A 23,348-nucleotide genomic window follows, 5' to 3' on the forward strand; every position below is an offset into this window, starting at 1 on the left:
TATATATATGTGTGTGTGTTTTCAGTTTGGGGTGGTAAATACCTAAACGTGGAATACCTAGACCACATGCTGAGTTTATGTGTAACTTTGTTAAGACACGAATGTACAGGTTTCCAAAGTGGTTGTACCACTATGCTGCTACTGCTAAGTCACTTCAGTCGTGTCTGACTCTGTGCAACCCCATAGACGGCAGCCCACCAGGTTCCCCCGTCCCTGGGATTCTCCAGGCAAGAACACTGGAGTGGGTTGCCATTTCCTTCTCCAGTGCATAAAAGTGAAAAGTGAAAGTGAAGTCGCTCAGTCGTGTCCGACTCTTAGCGACCCCATGCACTGCAGCTCACCAGGCTCCTCCATCCATGGAATTTTCCAGGCAAGAGTACTGGAGTGGGGTGCCATTGCCTTCTCCGCTATACACATTCTCAAAAGCAGTTCATTAGAGTTCTACTTGCTCGACATCCTTGACCAAACTTGGTATTGTAGGTCTCTTAATTTTAGCACTTCTGTAGTTAGTATATAGTGGTTTCTCATTATAGTTCTCATTACAATTTTTCTTGATTTTTACATTTCCCTGATGGCTAATCATATTAAGCATTTTTTCAAGTGTTCACTGACCATTCTTTATTTCCCTCTGAAAAGTGTTTGGTTCGAATATTCATTATTTTTGTATTGGGTTATTTGTACTTTTATTATTGAATTGTAAGAGTGTCTCATGATCTTGGAAACAAGTCTTTTGTCAAATAAAGTGAAAGTGAAAGCCACTCAGTCGTGTCTGACTCTTTGCAACCCCATGGACTATACACAGTCCATGGAATTTTTCAGGCGGGAATACTGGAGAGGGTAGCCTTTCCCTTCTCCAGGGGATCTTCCCAACCCAGGGATCAAACCCAGATCTCCCACACTACAGGTGGATTCTTTGCTAGCTGAGCCACCAGCGAAGCTTTGTCAGATATATGTGTAGCAAATATTCCATTCCCTAGTTTTTCTTTTTCTTACCAGTATTTTTTGGAGGGCAAAATTTTTAACTTTGATAAAGTTCAATTTATCAATTTTTTTCTTTCACGTTCATGTTTACTTGTGTCCTATCAGAGGGATTTTGTCTTTCTTACCGACTCGATGGACATAAGTTTGGGTAAACTCCAGGAGTTGGTGATGGACAGGGAGGTCGGCTGTGCTGCAGTCCATGAGGTCGCAAAGAGTCAGACATGACTGAGTGACTGAACTGAAGGTCAAAAATATTTTCTCCTGTATTTTCTTCTAGTTTTATACGCCTTCTTGTTTTGTTTGTGTTTGTTTGGGGTTTTGTTTTTTACACCTATTCTGAAAAGATGATTCAACCAGGTGTAGAAATCCAGCATGGCAGCTGTTTTCTCTCAACACTTTTAAGGTTATTATTCCATCATCTGGTATCTCATGTTGCTGAAGAAAAAATCTGCTATTCGTCTGATGTTGTTCCTTTTAAGTAATCTGTATTTCTCTCGGATATCTTTATTTCTTTATTCTTGCTAGACTGTAGTGTCACTAAGTTTATCTAGGCTTTTATGCTCTATTTAACAATTAAGATGCCTTTTTCATCCCAGGATTCATGTCTACCTTTAATTCTAAAAAAGTCTTAGCTGTTACCTTTTCAAATATTGCTTCTCTCCCATTCTTGCTATACTCTCTTAAGAATACCTATTAGTCAGTTCATTTGCTCAGTCATGTCCAACTTTTTGCAACCCCATGGACTGCAGCATGCCAGGCCTCCCTGTCCATCACCAACTCCTGGAGCTTGCTAAAACTCATGTCCATCAAGTCAGTGATGCCATCCAATCATCTCATCCTCTGTCATCCCCTTCTCTCCCCACCTTCAATTTTTCCTGGCATCAGGGTCTTTTCCAATAAGGCAGCCCTTTGTATCAGGTGGCCAAAGTATTGGAGCTTCAACTTCAGCATCAATCCTTCCAGAGAGTACTCAGGATTGACTTTCTTTAGGATTGACTGGTTTGATCTCTGTGCAGTCCAAGGGACTCTCAAGAGTCTTCTCCAACTTCTCCAACAGTTCAAAAACATCAATTCTTCATTGTTCAGCTTTCTTCATGGTCCAACTCTCACATCTATACATGACTACTGGAAAGACCATAGCTTTGACTGTACAGACCTTGTTGGCAAAGTAATATCTCTGCTTTTTAATACGCTGTCTAGATTTGTCATAGTTTTCCTTGCAAGGAGCAAGTGTCTTTTAATTTCATGGCTAAGAACTTAACAATTTCCCAACTTGTCCTCCATGGCCCTCTTAAATCTCCTTTCATGTTTTACCTTTTTTTAACCTCGCAATGTTGCATCCCAGGTGACTTGCAAAAATTCTACCTCCCATCTCACTTCCACCTACTATAGCCAGTTCAATATTTCATTTATGGGGGTTGTTTTTATTTCAATGATAGTATTTTCCATTTCCAAAATTTCTGATGCATTTTTATTTACATTCATCTATTCTTAATTTAATTGCCTACTTAAGTCATGTTTTGTAGTTGTTATTTTATGCTATTAAAAAACTATGAAAGGAAAGTGAAGTCATTCAGTTCACGTCCAACTCTTTGAGACCCCATGGTCTACCAGCCTACCAGCCTTCTCTCTCCATGGGATTTTTCAGGCAAGAGTACTGGAGTGGGATGCCATTTCCTTCTCTAAACTAACTGTAGCTGTGCTTATTTTAGAGTAATTTTCAGATTCCTCTATTATATTTAGCTTTTCGGGTATGAGTTCCTGCAATTTTGTTTGACAATTCATACTGCATGGGAGCTGCCTCCCTGAATCTCTGCTACTAAAATGCAGTTTTATCTTGAGTGGCCATGTGCCTGGCCAATAGGTCTGATTGGTCTAAGTCAGTTGTGAATATTTCTTTCCCTTTACCATACATTCCATGCCCCAGTCTCCCCTGGAGCCAAGGGAAGCCATGTGATCCAGTTCTGCCTAAAAAGACATAATGTAAATTCTGCTTGGGTGCTTCTGGGAAGGCAGCAATTGTGATATTTGGAGCCGCAGCAGCCATCTAACAACCATAAAGCAAAAAACAACAGACTCAGCAGAAAGGAGACAGACCTTGGATCCTTGATGGAGATGGATCCTTGGATCCTTGCTGGGCTGCTAGACCATCCTGAGACAACATGCCTCCAGTTCTCACTATTGAGAAAGATAAATGCCTGTATGGTTTAGGGCACAGTTACTTGCTGCTAAAATTATCCCAAACTGGTAGAGGAGCCTTCCCCACTTGCAGCAATAGGATGCCTCAGCCTAACCCCGAGGAGTACTACAGCTCAGAAGTGCAGTCTCACCTCACTGGGTGTTCCTTGTTCCTGACGCCAAGCCAGGACAGGACTTGGTCCACGTCCCAGTCATGCAGGTATCTTGCTTCCGCCCTCTGCCAAAGGTGAGCAGCTTGTTACCTGCTGAAACTCCAGATGGGTGGGTTGGAATGTTCTCAGCTTCCAGTCACAGGCACAGAAGCACAATGCCAGCCCTGGCTTCATGACAGGAGGCTCAAGCAAGACTCACCACTCACCTACCTCTGTCCCCCTCCTACTTTGAAATCCTTGATCCCAAATTTGCTTCCTTCATTCCCACCTCTCACAGACTCCTAGGTTCAGCCAAACTCACTGCTTCCAGACCCTGCTTCCCCTGGTCCTGGGAGGTTTTCCTCTTTTGCTTCAGCACAGTTAAACAGTTCTAACTTTTCTTTATAAGTCATCCATAACTTCTGTATGTGTGGAAAAGAAGAGAATTTTGCACATCTACTCACTTTGACATCTTGCCTAAAGTCTATCCCAGTGCACGTTTTAATTGCTGTACTCCCATATTTGAGATTCTTACAATAGTCTTACTCTTGTAAGTATTTGGAAATGCAAAAAATATAAAAGCAAAAATCAACATTAACCTGTCACCACTGTTAACATTTTGATACATTTCTTTCCAGTATTTTTTCTGCACATACATACTATTTCATAAGATTGTGGGACTAATGTAATACACAGGGTTATAGCTTACCTTTATCTATTTAATATATTATAGGCATTTCCATATATACATAATGTTCCTAACATATATATTTAAAACAAAACAAAAATCATAGATAGAGTAAAAAGAATGGTGGTTGCTATACAGGTGGGCAAAAGGGGTGAAGGGGGTTGAGAGGTACAAACTTCCAGTTATAAAATAAATTAGTCATGGGGATGCAATGTATAGCATGGTGACTAGGGTCAATAATACTGAAGTGCATACTTGAAAGTTGTCAAAGAGTAAATCTTAAAAGTTTTCATCACAAGAAAAAAATAATTTTTTGAAACTTTGTAGGGTGACAGAGAAGGCGATGGCACCCCACTCCAGTACTCTTGCCTGGGAAATCCCATGGACGGAGGAGCCTGGTAGGCTACAGTCCATGGGGTCGTGAAGAGTCGGACACGACTGAGCGACTTCCCTTTCACTTTTCACTTTCATGCACTGGAGAAGGAAATGGCAACCCACTCCAGTGTTCTTGCCTGGAGAATCCCAGGGATGGGAGCCTGGTGGGCTGCCATCTATGGGGTCGCACAGAGTCAGATATGACTGAAGCGACTTAGCAGCAGTAGCAGCAGCAGGGTGACAGATGGTAACTGGCCTGACTATGATAATAATTTTGTAGTGTATAAAAATATTGAATTACTATGTTGTATACCTGAAACTAATATAATGTCATATGTCAATCATACCCCAATAAAAATAATAAAATGTTTATCAAATATATAAAATATGTAAATAATATTCTGTTATAGATGTCTATATATCATATATACCATAGAGATCTACCATAATTTCCCTACTCCCCTATTATGTATATTTTGTTGTTTTTAATTTAAACCTACTGTACATAATGTTGCATCATAAATATTTCAATATTTCCTTAGGATAGAGTCCTAGAAATAGGATTACTGAGACAAAAGACATGAACATGTAAAAAATACATATACATATTGCCAAAGCACTTTCCCACCACATGTTCATCCTCTCAGACTCTGAGTGTAATACTATTTTAAACTTGCCAATTTGAAAGATAAAAAAGTCTCACAGTTCTTTTAATTTACATTTCTCTGATACTCATAAGTTTGAACATTTTTCATATGTTAATTAGCCATTTGTCTTTCCTTCCAGTGCATTTTAAATAAGATTGTATTTACTTACAACTTTGCAAAAACAGTTATTTCACAAATCAAATCAAAATACCTGATTTTAGTGTATAAACCAGCCTCAAAAAAGATAATGGAGGACTGGGAGTTTGGGATTAGCAGATGCAAACTATTATTTATAGAATGGATAAACAACAAGGTCCTCCTGTATAGCACAGGGAACTATAGTCAGTATCCTGTGATGAAGCATAATGGGAAAGAATATGAAAAAGGATGTATATATACATATATACACACATACATATGTAAAATGAAACCACTTTGCTGTACAGCAGAAATTAACACAACACTGTAGATAATTATATTTTAATAAATTTTTTAAAATATATTTTAAAAGAGATAATGGATATTTCTCTTGCATAAGGTGAAATGCTGTTTTCATTGTATTTCAGGTCCAAATTATAATTAGGCTTAGTCTTTAGGTAATTTACAATCAAGGGTATAGGAGTGGATAGAAAACTTGTATTTAAAAACAAATGATCAAATTTTTCATGTTATATGGAAATATCTATACCTACATGTCTATACAGATAAACACATATATTAAGTGTGTATTTATATACCGATAATTTGTGTATATAATTCACCACAGGCGGAGATGATTTTTGATCTGTAAACCTTAATATATTTCCATAACCTCTGGTCATGTGCAAACTTGGTTTGAAACCCATTAAAAACTTCAGTTGATGTGCCCACTTGAAAATTTTACCAGCCACCATTTGTCTCTTAAACTACAAATCAGGCCTAACAAGTATCTTATAATGAGCTCAAGACAAATGCTATGTGGTTGATTTAAAAGAGTCACCACTGCACACTCTGATTGAGAAAGCAATAGGCATTAAATAGCGTTTATAGAAACCGAAATGCTAAAGTGTTCAGGAAGGTTAAGGGGGAAATAAGTCTGACTGTTCGCCGATTTCAAGCAGCATTGAGGAGATGTGACACTCTACTGAGGAGAGGAGCAAGAAAGGCCTGATGTTTGGAAAGACAGTAAAGGGGAAAGTAAGTTATATGTGGGACTTGAGAGACCCCTGGGTCCATCCTGGCTCTGCCACACACTGGGATGTCCTTGCACATAGCACTAGACCCTCTGCTCTCATGACCTCACAATTTTACTTTTAGGATTTAATAAACTTGCCCAATATCCATCCCACAGAGGACAGGCACTTAACAGGCATAGCATTTAGTATTATTACAACGGCAAAGCATGACAACCAGGAGGCTGGACACAGTGACATTCATGGGGAAACGTGGCAGGGACATTGTGGAGCTGATGAGCTGGGTCTAGGGTCACAGGAGGGCGACTGGAGGTGGGGCCAAGGCTGTAATCACAAAAGAGCTTTCGAGTGACCATGAGGCAGTTGAGTCCCTTCAAGGTCTATGGTGCATGACATGATGAAAAGAAATCAAGAGACTCTCCCGTTGCTGTAATGAAAACAGCCTGCTGGGAAGTGTTTCACTGCATAATGAAAAATCACCTGGCACTGCGCAGGGGACTGTGACCTCACAGGATAAACAGGACCCGAGTGCCCGGCTCCAGGTGGGGGGCCAAGCTCAGCCTGCAGCACCAGGCTCACTGTGCTAAGATGTGACTTTTACAGTGACTTAGGTTAGAAGTAGGCTGCTGGGTACAGACGGGACATAATAAAAACGTGCTAGGTGCTCAGACCAAAGCTGTACATTTCTGAATTTGGTCCCTTGCTTATCACAAATAATTAGGCATCACTGCCTCTGTGATGTTGGCTTCTCAGATGACACATTTCTATATGACAGTACCAGTCAACCTCTGCAGCATTTCCAAATTCCAAGGCAGCTTGTTTGTCTCCTATTTTCTTAGACAGGTTTATGAGGACTCACACAGAAGTCTACTAAGTAAGTACCTAGAAGAACATTTTAAGTTAAAACACCTTCAATTATAATGGTTTTTTTAAGTATAGAAATGCTCCCCCAGTGTCACTATAGAATGACACCCCCCAGGTAAGCAGAGAAACCCTGCTATGTAACCCCCACCCAAGTCTGCTAATCATAATTTACCTACCATTTGCTACATGTAGGGGAAGGTCTTATGTTAACTCAGAGTTAGGGGAAATGCTGCACCAGGCTTCATTAGTTTATTATTTGAAACAATGCTTAATTCCCTTCTTTCCTCTTCTACTCTGTTTCTTTCTGCTTTTTGCACACACTCAAATATATAAACATTCATTATGAGTCCATTTCTTAACATACAACTTATCTTTTCCTCAGTAAAAACCTGGAAAAATCATACCAAAGAGTGAAGATGAAAATTTGATCTTTTTCAACCACTATTCTAAATGCATACCTTGATCATTACCAAATTATTTCACTAAAGAATCAACCCAAGGAAACTAGAGTTATTCTTTCCATCTTTTATGAAAAAACTTACATAATAGTTTTTTCAAGTGTTTTCTCATGTCTTCAATATAAATTACAAATTCCCTCTCGAGATAGTCTTGCATATCTCAGACCTGATTAAGTGGATGAGCAAGAGGTCTATCTCAAGACAATTTCAATCACTGGTAGTTTGCATTTTTGTTAGTAAAACTTAGCTTTGGTACTTCTTAAACAGGGAAGAATCATTATGGAGTCTGGGAAGGAACTAGCAGGAAATGTACAAAAGTTAAATCTTGGAATTTTAGTAATACTTGTCTCACCAATAAGGCATTAATAGTAATATCTGCTTCATGTGATTTTGTCAGGACTAACTAATATCACATATATGTTACACTTATTTTATAATGCTATGTTTTATGTATTATACACACACACACACACACACACACACACACACACAGAGGCTCACTGCATAACAGGCAGTGAGCACATGATTACTATCGTCCCCCTCCCTACTTCTTCATCACTATTTCTTTGAAATAATAACATGGAATTTTTCATCAGAGAGCCATGAAAATTCACGATCCTATAGGCACCTACTAACACCCATCCCCCATCTCCACTTCAGACTCCTGTCTGAACCTCAGCTCTCCAACCTTGCAAGGACTCAGAGGATTGTAGGCAGGGGTACTTAATAAATATTTATTGATGATAAGCCAATATCTGCCATATCACAGCAGCTTTAATAGATCTGCCTCGCTCACAAAAACAAGGGCCGGAGAATGTAGAATAACAGTCAGAGGCTCTGACAGACCATCTCTGGATTTCAATTGGATCACCCTCCACACAATTTCTTCCATGATTGCACACCCATATTGCAGTGGTTTTCCGAGCATTCTTTCGGGATCCGCCCCAGTTCCCAACGCACACAGTCAGGGTCTGCTTGCTTTAGTGGCCCATTTTGTACCCACCATTCTAGTTCTATCTCAGACTTCTTGCAGCATCTGAGCCCAGTGTTGCCCTCTATCCTCAAACCCGCAACCCCAGGTAAAACACCCACTTCCTACTCCCCTCTCCCTCCCCCGCTGTCCCACTCTGCCGCTGGGAAGGAAAACCAGATACTCAGACACTTCAGGACTGGTGTTGTTCCGCCAAGTAATACACAGAATAACTTCTAAAAAGATCGAATGCAAGAGTATCCCGGATGTACCAGATCCAGGTCATCCTCTCGGGGCGTAAGGGCCGCGGTCAGCACATGAAGCCAAAGTCACGAGTGGTTAAGTGAAGAGATGGTGCTCAAGGCCAAGAACCAAAGATGGACCCAAACCAGCAGGCATCTTTAATCAAAGCTACATAACACGCTTTCAGCCAAAGATGTGGACCCCAGTTGACCCAAAGGTTTACCTTAGTCACTGAAGAAGAGGTGATTCCCGGAAGTTCAAGTACCCCTGCAGGTGGCAAGGAAGGAAACAGCGCGAGAAGACCACGAGACTGGAGACAGCGCGAGAACATCACGCGAGAAGACCACGCAAGAAAACCACGCGAGAATATCGTGCGGCTGGAAACAGAGCTGCTGGGGGCAGAGCGTGAGGCTGACGGCGTGAAACTGGGCAGAGCAGGCCGCGATCTGAGGTTCTTGTGGCGGACACGGGCCTGGGCGCCGAGGCCCTCGCCGGGTGTTCGTTAACAGGCACAAGGCCATAGTTAGAGAAACAAAGACAGAGCACGGCCAGGTCCCTTCAAAGCCTCCGGCCGACGAAAGGACTGGTTCAGAACTGAAGCCCGTGACGAAGCTGTCGCTTCTCGGGTCCACGGGTGGGACGCTGAACATGCACCAGACAGCGCCCCGCGTCCAGGTCAGGCTTCAGCAGGTCACGTGGCCCTCCCTGAGTGACTCCCACGAACGGGCCCAGCGTCCAGCTGTTGAACGAAGCAACTGAGAAACCTAGGAGCGCTGGGATTTCAGCCAGAGCAGGTGAGGACAGGGTGTGGAGGGCGGATAGGGAGAATCCAGGGAGCCTCCATAACCCGGCTCCCCACCCCGAGGATGTCAGGGCGGTGGTCAGGCAGGTTTGGCGGAACCACAGGACCGCGGGGCTGGCCGCTCCAGACTTTTCCAGGTCTGGACTGGCACGAAATAGGTCAGCACCGGATCAGACCCAAAACGTGATCAGAGGCGATGGGCGAAGTGGGTCAGTCCCCAGCACACCAGGCTTGGAGGAGACCATGAAGCTCACTTAAAAGGACCCGTTCTTGTTTTCCCCTCTAAAGCTGTCCACACCCAGCAAGAATGGTGCTAAATAAGTGCTTTCCGGTGCTCCCTTCCCCGGGGCAGATCCTAATAGCTGTGTGATCATTGCTGGCCCAGACTTGGTCATTGCGTGCAGGCCCTCTCCGCAGGTGGTTCCCAACTCAGTGCAGGTTTCCTTGGCTCTTGTATTCTTTTACTGACTCAGTGACCATCTGCCACTGGGTTTTTCTCCTAGATGGGTGGTGGCCACTATTTGTTCAGTTAGCCCATCTCCTGGGCTTTGACAGTACAAAACTTGCATCAAGCCTTTTTAACTAAAAGTTAGGTTCAGCTTGTGTTTTGGCTCTTAAGATGTTGACAAGTTGGCTGCCCTTGCTTGAACTTCTCTCTCTGCAAATACAAGGTCTATTGGAAATCTGGAGCTGTCACTTTTCCCCTGGGCAATCAACTGTACAATCACACGGAATGCTTGCTATTGCCATTAATGTAACTCTGGGGACACAGACACCATATAACTCTGCCGAGTTTAAAAAAAAGTTGGGGGGGGGGAGTACTCGTAACTTAAGAAGCTACCAGGGTTTCAAGTGTGGCCTTCAGGAGCCCAGGACTGCTGAGGCACTAACATCCGAAATGCTTGCTGAAAAGAGACATAATGTGTATTGGCATTATCAGCAAAAGCACTTGAGCTGACTCTGTTTTCATATTCCTTAACCCAAATTCCTCTGAAAATGAAAGTAAAAATAAAGTGATACTCCTCATCATTTCCTCCAGACCTTGGAGTCTGGATTAAAAAAAATCTGCTGATTTTGCTGACCTTCACAAAGGTGCCATGGGGGTGAGGAGAGGGAATTGTTGCATCTCGGGCTGGTGTGGGTCCTAATAGCTGAGCTTAGCTTGTGCTTTAGATATTTTCTTTCAAACTTGCCTTTTTGCTGTTGCAGCTGGGCTTGTCAGTTTTCAGTACTAATGGGTTGTGATGGGGTGTCAGGGGAAGTCAACAATCAATGCTTCGGGAAAAAAAAATTGTGGGAGGGGAGAGCATCACTGCTGACATGGCCAGGAACGGAAGTTCAATGGCCTTCTTTTGTAGAAAAAATAGACAAGAAATCCTGTGCTGTGTTTTGCTTTTAAGACTAGTATAGATTTTTATTCTTTGAAGACTGGGCTGTGTGCTCTTCCCCACCTTATACTTGCCTATCAAAAACATACATTTTGGTTTTTAAATAACTACTTGACAATATAGTTAAAATTGTAATTCATGTTGCGGGTTGTAGTTATTTCTTGCAGGGAGATCAAACAAGATAAGGAAATGTCTACTAAAACAGAAGCATAAGAAAAATAGTGTGAAATGGCTGGGGCTACCTTGTAAAAGAGGCCTCTTTTAGGGAAAACTCATTTTGGCCCCAATGTTGTGTGACGTGAGAATGCCATTACAGTGACACAGCGTAATGATGCTAATGTGAAAACATCAGTGCCTCGCTGCAGCTGGCATCCAGGGCCAGGCATCTCATTGAAAATGTTTTCTTACTGATAATTCAGTAGAACCCTATTATGACACTGATGTCAGAATGCAAGAAAAATACTTCCTTCATAGGTTGCTTTATTCGAGTTATATATCAGGGAGTATGCATGGGAAGTGATTTGATCAACAATCAAGTGTAATATAATCTATGATAGCCAAAAACTTTCTAAACAAGGGTTTACTGTACTTTTTTTACATAAGTTATATTTATGCCAAGAATCCCAAAGTGGTTATCAAGTGAAAATATTCCAAGTTAATGTTACATAATACATGAACGCCTAAGTTTTGTGTGATTCAGAGTAAAACTCAGCATCACACCCTGATTTATTCACCTTATAAATCCAGTTCAGCATGTCCCAGGTCATCTTAAATTTCCTTTAAGTCCCTCTGTATTCATCTTTCTTTTTAAAATTGAAAATTTAGTTACAGGGAAAAATGTGGGAAGTTTCTGAAGTTGTAGTGAAATGAAGCTCTGCTAATCCCATATCCCTGCCCTTTATTATGTTTTTTTCCTTCACCATACTTCACAGTCTTACCCAGCCCGATTATTACTTTCAACTTCAGCCTTTCTGTATTATCAGGAATTTAATAAGCATATAGTATTTTAATAATCAGATAAATAACACACCTAGTTTAATCCTTAAAAAATTATATTATCCACCGGGAAGGAGTAGATGTACTTTTTATATTCCTCATATAATTACAATTGAAAAGTCTGAACAGCAATATATATAATCTAGTAAATATGTCATTATTATTAATATAGTCATTATATATTTTTATTCATTATATAAATACTATATATATCATATTCATTTATTATATAAATATATTTATATATAATTATATCATTTATATTTACTTATACTATATGTAATACTTTTATTTATATAATAATTACATGTAATATATATAACACATAATAAATGAATAAACAATATAAATGGCAACCCATTCCAATATTCTTGCCTGGGAAATCCCATGACAGAGGAGCCTGGCAGGCTGCAGGCCATAGGGTTGCGAGAATCAGACAAAACTTAGCCACTAAACTACAAATATCATGTGTACATATATAAATCAAACTCAGAAACTCTGAAGAGCAGAGGGAAGGAGACAGACTGACTTAGGACCTTGGGACTTGAGAATCCAGCCCATGGTGAATTCCCTGGGTTTTATTTTTGTCTTATATATTACAGACTTGAAACTAGAAAAGCTGGCAACCCTGAAATGCCGGAAGATGCTAACCAAAAAAGTCCCAACAAAAGCCTGCCCTCTCTAACCAAAGGACCAGAAAAACAGACAGCTTAACAAGACAGAAAACATTTAAACAATGACCTCTCTACTCCACTCAAACACCACAGATAAAATTGTATTCACACCAGCAGAGGTTGACTGGGAGTCTAGACCTCCACCTTCAAGAAGTTGTAAGAAGGAATCCAGTGCTCTCATTAGGGAGCAATCAGGAAAGACCAAATAAGGAGTCAGGATATTCATCCCCACCAAGTGATAATCAGACTCCCCACCACTTTGCCCATGAAGTGGTATCAGTAGAAATCACGTGGGGAACCAGAACTCCCACCTCTGCCCAACAGTATTGAGGCAATGCACCCAACTTCCCTTGCCACAGCAGTGCAGAGAAAGCCAGGAAACACCAAAAGTTTAAATATTTATGTCCAGAATCTCATAGCATAATACAAATATGCCCAGCTTTCAATTGAAAATAACCCTTCATCCCAAAAATCAGGATGATCTCAAACTGAATGAAAAAGGACAATCTATAAATGTTAACACCGAGATGACAGATATGTTGAATTATCTGACAATGATTTTAAAGCAGCCATGACAGAAGTGCTTCAACAAGCAATTATAGTCATGCTTGAAAAAATAGAAAACCTCAACAAAGATAACAAAGGAATACAGCTCTACATACATAAATTTAAAAATTTAAATGGACCACTTCTGCAAAAAAAAAAAAAAAAAAAAAAAACACTGTCACAATTCACCCAAAATTAGTTTTGGCCCAGATGATTTCATTAAAGAATTATGCTAAACATTTAAATAAGAATTAACACCAATTTTACATAATCTCTTCCAGAAAATAGAAGAGGAGGGAACACTTGTCAGTTTATCTTATGAAACTATTGTTACCCTAATGCTAAAATGAGAAAAAAAAAAAAAAACAGTACCACAAAAGAAAGCTGCAGACCAGTATCCTTCATGAAAATAGATTTTAAAATCCTTAATAAAATACTAACAAATAGGTCTCTGCAATATATTTAAAAATTGGATATACCATGACCAAGTGGGGTTTATCTTAGGAATGCAAGGCTGGTTCAATATTCAAAAGTCAGTCAGTGTAATCCATCATATTAAACTAAAGAAGAAAAGTCACATAATTGTATCAATGCAGAAAAATCTTTTGAACATATTCAACACCCACCAATGATAGGATATCTTAGGGAAAAACATCCTACTCATTCTTCTATCACCAAATAAACTCCTTTACTTACTGGTATAATCTCAGGCAAATATTTACTCTTTCTAATTAACCTCTCATCTGAAAAAAGGGGGGAGTGGAAATGATATCTAACTCACTGAGTTGTGTGAATTATTATTATATACACTAATTATTAGTAATTAGAAGCAAGCTTGTTAAGTCATGTTCTATGAAATGGCTTCTTTCCTGGTTTTGCATACTCAGCATCAGAACCGAGGCTTCAAAATTGGATAAGACCCTCTTAGTTCAAGTATCTGCCTACTACAATACGTAAAGTTCAGTTCAGTTGCTCAGTCATCTCTGACTCTTTGTGACCCCATAGACTACAGTATACCAGGCTTCCTTGTCCATCACCAACTCCCAGAGCTTGCCCAAACTCACGTCCATCAAGTCAGTGATGCCATCCAACCATCTCAGTCCCTGTCATCCCCTTCTACCCTCAATCTTTGCCAGCATCAGTGTTTTATACCTAAAAGTACAATACCTAAAAGTGCTCTTTAATTCAGATCATTATAGGCATAGCTCATAGAGATTACAGGTACAGTTCTAGACTACAGCGATAAAGCAAATGTCACAGGAAAGCAAGCCACATGAATTTTTTGGTATATAATGTTTATACTATGTTGTTGATGTTGTTTAGTCACTCAGTTGTGTCCGACTGTTTTGTTTTGCTCCCAGTGGACTGTAGCCCACCAGGCTCCTCTGTCCATGGGATTTCCCAGGCAAGGGTACTGGAGTGGGTTGCCATTTCCTTCTCCAGGGGATCTTCCTGACCCAGGGATCGAACCTGCATCTCTTGGACTGGCAGGCACATTCTTTAACACTGAGCCACCCAGAAATCCCATTTACACTATACTGTAGTCTATAAGGAGAAGGCAATGGCACACCACTCCAGTAGTCTTGCCTGGAAAATCCCATGGACAGAGGAGCCTAGTAGGCTGCAGTCCATGGGGTCAATAGGAGTCGGACACGACTGAGCGACTTCACTTTCACTTTTCACTTTCATGCACTGGAGAACGAAATGGCAACCCACTCCAGTGTTCTTGCCTGGAGAATCCCAGGGACAGGGAAGCCTGGTGGGCTGCCGTCTATGGGGTCGCACAGAGTCGGACACGACTGAAGTGACTTAGCAGCAGCAGCAGCAGTAGTCTATAAAGTATGCAATAACATTATGTCCAACAAAAGCCAGTGTGTATACCTTAATTTAGAAATACTTTATTGCTAAGAAAAAAATGCTAATCGTCATCTGACAATGCAGGATTGCCACAAACCTTCGATTTGTAAAAAACACAATATCTGTGAGACACGGTAAAGCAAAACATGACAGAACAAGGTGTGCCTGTATATGCAGCACAGAAACGTAAATTGTGATTAAAGCGAAAATTAAAGAGTATCATGCATATTTTACTATTCAGCTAATTTAGACATTATATAAAATAAACTAGAAATGCTTTATAGTAATGCTCTTGTATAAACTTCTAACCACTCCTTAATAAACAATTGTTGAAACCTTTAACCAATACAGATAATATTAATAATAACAATGATTAATAAAAGGATCTCTCCTTGTCCACATTTTCCTTTTCATTGTATTTTCCAAACCCTGCTAATCCTCTGCTATGTATCCAATACAGTTCCTTTCCCATGTTAAATTGTTCAGGGGTAGACTCTTCCTTGTCTCATTGCCTTATTCCTATTTGCAGAAAATTCTTAGTCTTTGCAGATTAAGATTAGCTTATAACGTGTATTTATATACTGATTAACAATGCCACCTCTCCACAGCTTGGACTATCCTTCAATATATTAGGTTGGTGCAAACATAATTATGGTTTTAAACCATGAATTTTAAATCATTATGACTAGTCTTAAGCACATCTTTATTAATCAAAATAGGAACCATTACAATCAACAGATTTTTGCCAACAAGAATTAAGTTTGCTTATTCCTGTAGCATAAAAATCTGTGCTTCAGGAACTCAGTGAACTCTTGGAAAGTATTTTCTGCATCCTGCTGGTTATAGACGCTTTTTCCCTGCAAAAAGTTGTTGAAATGCTTGAGGAAGTGGTAGTCAGTTGGCGAGAGATCAGGTAAATACGGTAGATGAGGCAAAACTTCCTAGCCCAGTTCGTTCAACTTTTGAAACGTTGGTTGTGCGACATGCAGTCGGGCATTGTCATGAAGAAGAATTGGGCCCTTTCTGTTGACCAATGCCAGCTGCAGGCATTGCAGTTTTTGGTGCATCTCAGCGATTTGCTGAGCATACTTCTCAGATGTAATGGTTTCACTGGGACTCAGAAAGCTGTAGTGGATCAGAGCAGCAGCAGACCACCAAAGAGTGACCATGTCCTTTTTTTTTTTTTTTTTGGTGCAAATTTGGCTTTGAGAAGTGCTTCAGAGCAGCTTCTCAGTCCAGCCACTGAGCTGGCCATTGCCAGTTGCTGTACACAATCCACTTTTTGTTGCACGTCAGAATCTGATTGAGAAATAGTTTATCATTGTTGCATAGAATACAAGAAGATGACACCTCAAAATGATGATTTTTTTGTGAACTGCAGTCAGCTTGTGAGGCACCCACATACTGAACTTTTTCACCTTTCCAGTTTGCTTCAAATACCAAATGACCGTAGAATGGTTGACATTGCGTTCTTTGGCAGCTTCTTGTGTAGTTGTAAGTGGATCAGCTTCAGTGATGACTCTCAATTGTTGTTGTCAACTTCCAGTGGCAGGCCACTGCACTCCCGCTCTGGCCCTAACTACTCCACAATGGTGCAACCTTAGGAGGAGCTCATTTTCCAGCTTTGGCAGAAAGAGAACCTCTTCTTTTGGGGTCCAAGCTAAAAATGGATTCCATTGCCCCAGTTGAACAGCAGTGTCCATATCTTGCATTATGTGTATTTTGATTACATTTCTTTCCCAGTTGCAGGAGTTCAGAAGATTTACTATATAGTGATTTTGAGCTTGGTGCTGTTGCTGCTGCTAAGTCGTTTTAGTCGTGTCCAACTCTGTGGGACCCCATACATGCCAGCCCACCAGGCTCCTCTGTCTCTGGGATTCTCCAGGCAAGAATACTGGAGTGGGTTGCCATTTCCTTCTCCAATGCATGCATGCATGCTGAGTCACTTCAGTCGTGTCCGACTCTGTGTGACCCTATGGTCAGCAGCCCACCAGGCTCCTCTGTCCACAGGATTCTCCAAACAAGAATACCGGAGTGGGTTGCCATTTCCTTCTCCCACTTTGAGCTTATCATTGTGCAAACCATAAATGCTCAAAAAGTATTGAATAAATAATCTCTACTGGCACCACAGGCCAAGCTGGCCTAAAAGGACACATGCACACTCCAAACACATGAAAGTGCTGGATAAACTATTTTTTTAATGCATAGCCAAACTCAAAACCAAGGAAAGGAAATCCCCAGATGTCAGACATGAAGAACAACTCAAAGAAAATGAATGCGTGGGAACCGAAGCCAAACACACGACAGGGTACAGCCTCAGAGGCCGGGGACTTGCATTTTAACTCCTGCCTTGGAACATGAGACAAAATCGTGGGCCCAGGCAAGGCAGGGAGCAGAAACTCAGTTCCTGTGTAAAACTAGGAGTCATGACGCTTTGCCTGGATTGTGACAGTGAATTTAGAAACTCAGCACATCAGTTTAGGGGTTCAGCAAAGAAGACTGCCATCAGCTTAGGGCAGTTGGTAGGAAAGGTACTCTTAGGAAGTTGAAACCAGGGAGCTTCTGTACAAATCTGCACTGTTTGCATGGTGAGAGAATCACAAATGAGAAATTAATTCAAACACTAGGACAGTGATTCCATTTCTTGGTATTTATCCTAAGGTATTGCCAACTGGGTCCTGAAAGGATAACTACACCCATATTCATGGCAGCATTATTCACAATAACCAAACTGTGGAAGCAGTCTAGACGTCCATCAGCAGATGAATGGATTAACAAAATATTGTATATACCTACAAAGAATATTAGCTTTTAAAAAGGAAGGAAATTCTGCCATATGCTACTGTAGGGATGAAACTGGAGGACATTATGCTAAGTAAAATAAGCCAATCATAAAAAGACATATACTGTTAATTTGTCAGTGGATGTATAGGTTGCTTCTATGTCCTGGCTGTTGTGAATAGAGCTGCAGCGAACATTGGGGTAAGTCAGTCTTTCTGAATTCTGGTTTCCTCAGGATATATGCCCAGTAGTGGGACTGCTGGGGCATATGGTAGTTTTATTCCTAGTTTTTTAAGCAATCTCCATACTGTTCTCTATACTGTGACTATATTAGATTACATTCCCACCAGCAGTGCAAGAAGGTTCCTTTTTCTCTACATCCTCTTCAGCATTTATTGTTTGTAGATTTTTTGATGGTGGCCATTCTGATTGGTGTGAGGTGATAACTCATAGGAGTTTTGATTTGTGTTTCTCTAATTAGGAGCCGTGTTGAGCATCTTCTCATGTGTTTGTTGGCCATCTGCACGTCGTCTTTGGAGAATTGTCTGTTTAGGTCCTCCACCCATTTTTTTATTGTGTTGTTTGTTTTTCTGATATCTAGCTGCATTGAGCTGCTTGTATATTTTGGAGATTAATCCATTGTCCCTAACTGTCTTGCCCACCACCCTTACCCCCTGGAAATGGCAAAGATCTTTGCCAGCATCAGTGCCTTATACCTAAAAGTACAATACCTAAAAGAGCTCTTCAATTCAGAACATTATAGGCATAGCTCATAGAGATTATAGCTCATATAGGTTATAGGCCAAACAGGCTCTGAGACAAGGAAGGAGCAAAATCCTCTCGTGTCATTTAGGATAGACTTGATAGCAAGAAAGACCAAGAATGTTTCCTGTCAAATGCAGCAGATAAGATGCCATGGTAGATACACCTGGTCATTTGCATTGCCAGAGTACCATTGGTCCACTTAAAGTTCAAATTGTAACTGAGCTCCAGGATACAGTCTGTTTGGAAGAATCAAAGCCAGGCCTTGAGCTTCAGCCAGAATTATACTGCCAAGGATAAACATAGAAATGTATTCTCCCAGAAGTCCATGGATGTCTTTTATACTTCATCTTGCCCCTGTCCTAGTGAACAATGAATTGAGTACACACCATACACTAAACTCCTGGGATCCCTCAAGTGCCATCCATTTTCTAAAGCAAAGGTGGCAGTCTTTTCCTGTAAGGAGCCAGACAGTACCTAGTTCAGGTTTTGAAGATCATACCATTTCTGTTACAGTTGCTCAGCTCTGCCACTGTGGCACAAAAGCCACCAAAGATAATACATAGACAAACAAGGCGGCTGTGTTTAAGAACACTGCATTTATAAAAACAGGCAGTATTTTGCCAACCCCTGTTCTAAAACAATGATCCCCAAAGTGGATTGAATCCACTTGAGCCTTCGGGTGTGTAAAGAAGGATCACAACTTTTGTTTTTATCAAAAAAAAAAAGCCAGTAAGAAATTATTAATATTTAATATCAGATGACATTTGGTGCCCACATTTAATCCAGTGTCAGAGAATAAGAGGTCACACACAGAGGCACAGAACTGAAAGAAAAAGCTCAGTTGGTAAAGAATCTACTTGCAATGCAGGAGACCCCAGTTCAATTCCTGGGGTCAAGAAGATCTGCTAGAGAAGGGATAGGATACCCACTCCAGTATTCTTGGACTTTGCATGTGGCTCACCTAGTAAAGAATCCACCTGCAATGTGGGAGACCCATGTTTCATCCCTGGGTTAGGAAGATCCCCTAGGGAAGGGAAAGGCTACTCATTCCAGTATTCTGGCCTAGAGAATTCCATGGACTGTACAGTCCATGGAGTTGCAAAGAGTCAGACACGATTTAGCAACTTTCATGTGGAGACAAAGGGTCTGAAAAGCCTGAATATAAAATAAAATCCTTTCCTGTTGTTAGTTTCTATTTTCAGTAATAATTTGTCAGGGCATTTATCTGGTGGTTGGTAAATAGTATCAGAGTATAGTTACCAGTTTGACTGCCTTATGAGAAGTGGTAGAAAATGATGTGGTTTTGAGGGGAAGTAAATGTAAAAATCACATTGGGCGAGGTGAGGTGTTAATTGTAGCAAGCATTTGGCCTGTTATTGAAGGAAAACAATAGAATATTTAGAATTAAGGACAGATTTCACTTTTAAAAGTCAGTGAATACTTGATCCATGTAAAGATTTAAAGCAATGAATACCTAATAAAATAGGGAAGACTGAAGCAGGGGAAAGTTTATCCTTTACTGTAAAAAAAAAAAGTGTCTTGTTTTTTAAAGGGAGAAGGAATGTAGAGATTTTGTAGGAAGAAGGGAGGGAGGGAGGGAGGGAGGCCAGGGACATTATCAACATCCACCACCGTGAGCCGCCACTCCTTATCCTACTCACTCCTCCCTTTGCTGCTGCCTTTCATTGAAACTGTTTACAGGATGAAACACCACAAGAACAAACACACTGGAGTCCTTCGCTGTTGGGACCCTCCACTGCGGAAGCTCAACCAACTCCTAGATCATAGACTTTGGGGAACCCTGTTCCCGTGAACCTATTCATACCCAGTTAGCCACTGTGGACCAGTACAGAATGTCCCAATAAAATTGTTCCTCCAGAAGTCATCGTACCATAGCTGGACACTCCACACACAGCTGAGAATGTGTGTGTGTATAGTGCATATCGTGCAGCCACATGTCGGCACCAAAATGTCTGCCTAACTGAAAGGATCTGAAGTCAGTATTATCAAGAATTATAGTCTAGGCCATTAACAACATTAAGTCCTTGTTTTGAGCCAAACACTCTGCATAAGTGATTTAATATATTATGTCATTTCATCCTCACAGCAGCCCTAGGAAGTAGATATTCCTGCTGTTCCTGATTTTACAGAAGAAACCAAGGCTCAAGTAATTACCACAGGCCAAATAAACGACAGAGGCAAAGTTTGACTCCCAAGACTGCCTTCTCAAATACTATACCAGTGGTTCTTAAGTGTTAATATATGCAAAAATCATATAAAATACTGCTTAAAATGCAGACCTCACTCCAAAGATTCTGACTCAGCAGGCCCCATGTTTGCCCTGGGAATCTGGTTTTTTGTTTGTTTGTTTTTGTTTTGTTTTGTTTTCAATAAAATACACCAGGTGATTCTAATTTGAGTAGTTGGTAGCTTTCAGTTCAGTTCAGTCGCTCAGTCGTGTCCGACTCTTTGCGACCCCATGAATCGCAGCACGCCAGGCCTCCCTGTCCATCATCAACTCCCGGAGTTCACTCAAACTCACCGTCCATCAAGTTGGTGATGCCATCCAGCCATCTCATTCTCTGTCGCCCCCTTTTCCTCCTGCCCCCAATCCCTCCCAGCATCAGTCTTTTCCAATGAGTCAACTCTTCAAATGAGGTGGCCAAAGTACTGGAGTTTCAGCTTTAGCATCATTCCTTCCAAAGAACACCCAGGGCTGATCTTTAGGATGGACTGGTTGGATCTCCTTGCAGTCCAAGGGACTCCCAGGAGTCTTCTCCAACACCACAGTTGGTAGCTTTGGGGGACACATATTGTACTATCATTGTATTACATCCCTTAAATTGGTATTGTACTATAACTAAATAAATTGAACTATATCTCAGAGTTAGCAGTTACTTTATAAGTAACTGTCCTCTCTGATGTTATGAATCAAGGGAGAAGCATACATGCACATATTCGGACTTACAGACTTATTCAGACTTATCCTCTGAAAAACCAGAGGATATGGTTTACATTACAGTATTAATATTCAGTTTACAGAAAGATTCTTGGCAGTGAGAAATTTCCAAAACAAGGTGCTACATAGCACTGCCTATAAACAAAACTGTTTAAAACAAAACAAAAAGCACTGCCTATTGAACAAAACTATTTGGCCACTAAAACTGAAAAATTAATGGCATAATTCCCAATGCATAGAAAAACATACTACTGAATGCAATTTTTAACCATTTTACTTTTGTCTACCCTGTATTTTTCTTAAACTTCTAATGTTTGTACCACTAATCTGCTCTTGAGGGTGAGTTGACAACAAGGCAAATAAACATGGACCAAAAATCATTAAAGAAAAGACTCAGAAAGAACTAATTGTGTCACATTTGACAGCCTGCTCTTCTTTGAGGATTTTATGCTCCTGATTTTATATTGTACTTATATGGCAATATAAAAGGAGGTAGTTCATACCTCCTGCTGGTAAAATTGTGCCTGGATCATAGGATATTACTGAATATATCTCTTTATCATGGGTTTGTACTGAAAAGCATTTCGAGACTTCCAGGTACCCTGCCACCTGAATGAGAGTGTGAACAACTGGCCTATTTCCTGTCAACATGATTCTGTGTACACCATTCAATTATATACTTCTTAGGATCACATTTATTATGTAATACAAAATGTGAAAGAAAGCCTTCTCTCATTGTTAGTTATTAGTAAAATTGTTGTTCTCATAGTTATTTTCCCATTGCAAAGCAGCAGTGACACAACCCAGGAAGGCCACATCCTCAGAGAGGTGGAGACGGGGACTGTTGCCCTGCGCTGCTGCGTGTCGCCACCTCTACTCTGCAGAACAAGGACATCTCTCAGCAACAAAAGGGCAGTTAATGGGAGGAGCCCAGCAGGGGAGCGGAGAGGAGGTGGGGATTGCTGGAAACTAAACCAGACCTCTGCTCCTGGCTGTTGGCAGAGAGACTGGAATGCAGAGGCTCTGGTGATGACTAAATGCAGATTCTAGTTGGAAGTTAAGAAAACTGAACTTCACTTCTGGAGAGTGTCGGCTTCAACAACCAATTGTGCATCAAGGCCAGTAGTCTGTGAAATGGCTCAGGAGTGAGGACTGGACATTAAGTGAAAAGAACAAAACGCCTCCAAGAGGGCAAAGGCAGGTGAATGCAGGGCTGAATAAAGCCCAGTGTGACCTCCATCACGTGGATGGAGAGGGGCCATCCCTCAGAGCCTAGTGCCCACTCCTCTTCCGCTCCCGTGGAGCCCTGTGCGTGTCAGACTGCCTTCCCTTCCCACATGGGTGAGTTACAGATCACTCCTCATCTTTCATTCTGTGCATCTCAGACCAGCATGTCCAGAAAGATGCTGGGTGATTTGAATGGGCTTTTAGATGCCTTGACTTGATTAAGCCCATATCACCTCAGATATGCCTGAGCGACTGAACTGAAGAACACCTCACAAAGCAGCCAGCCTGCGGGTGGAAACTGCCACAGGACAAACTGCACGTGAAGCCAAGGGGATGCGGAAAATGCAGTTTGGGTCAAAAGAGGAAGGAAGCTCTCCTGAGGAAAATTCAGCTTGAACTGGCAAAAGACAGTGGACAAGTGTTTGAGGAAAGGTTCTGGAGGAGAAGGGAGAGAAGCTGCCCCACTCTCATGCTTGCATGGATTTATACCCTCCCCTGATCAGCTTGGATGGCACCACCCGGGCATGAGTAAACTATGTTAAATTGTGTTGGAGAAAATTTTTTGTCAAAGTCTTTATAAAGTGTTTAGGCACATGTGCCAATTTCATGTCTATTGCACTATTGT

The 23,348-nt window shown here is 41.0% G+C and overlaps 2 long non-coding RNA genes across 2 annotated transcripts in view; one reads left to right on the plus strand and one right to left on the minus strand.

Moving 5' to 3' along the window:
* The window catches only part of LOC129620192 (uncharacterized), an 87,696-nt gene extending 78,666 nt beyond the window's left edge, over positions 1-9,030 (minus strand). Inside the window, exon 1 of the long non-coding RNA XR_008698429.1 lies at positions 8,952-9,030. This is a non-coding gene — a long non-coding RNA (uncharacterized LOC129620192). The remainder of the gene's footprint in view (positions 1-8,951) is intronic.
* Positions 9,031-9,099: 69 nt separating this feature from the next.
* Positions 9,100-20,951, plus strand: LOC129620190 (uncharacterized). The gene is made up of 2 exons (XR_008698427.1): positions 9,100-9,522; positions 20,645-20,951. It is a non-coding gene; the product is annotated as an uncharacterized LOC129620190 (long non-coding RNA).
* The last annotated feature ends 2,397 nt before the right edge of the window (positions 20,952-23,348 follow it).

Source organism: Bubalus kerabau, chromosome 9 (genome assembly GCF_029407905.1).
Source record: "Bubalus kerabau isolate K-KA32 ecotype Philippines breed swamp buffalo chromosome 9, PCC_UOA_SB_1v2, whole genome shotgun sequence".
NCBI classification, from domain to species: Eukaryota; Metazoa; Chordata; class Mammalia; order Artiodactyla; family Bovidae; genus Bubalus; species Bubalus kerabau.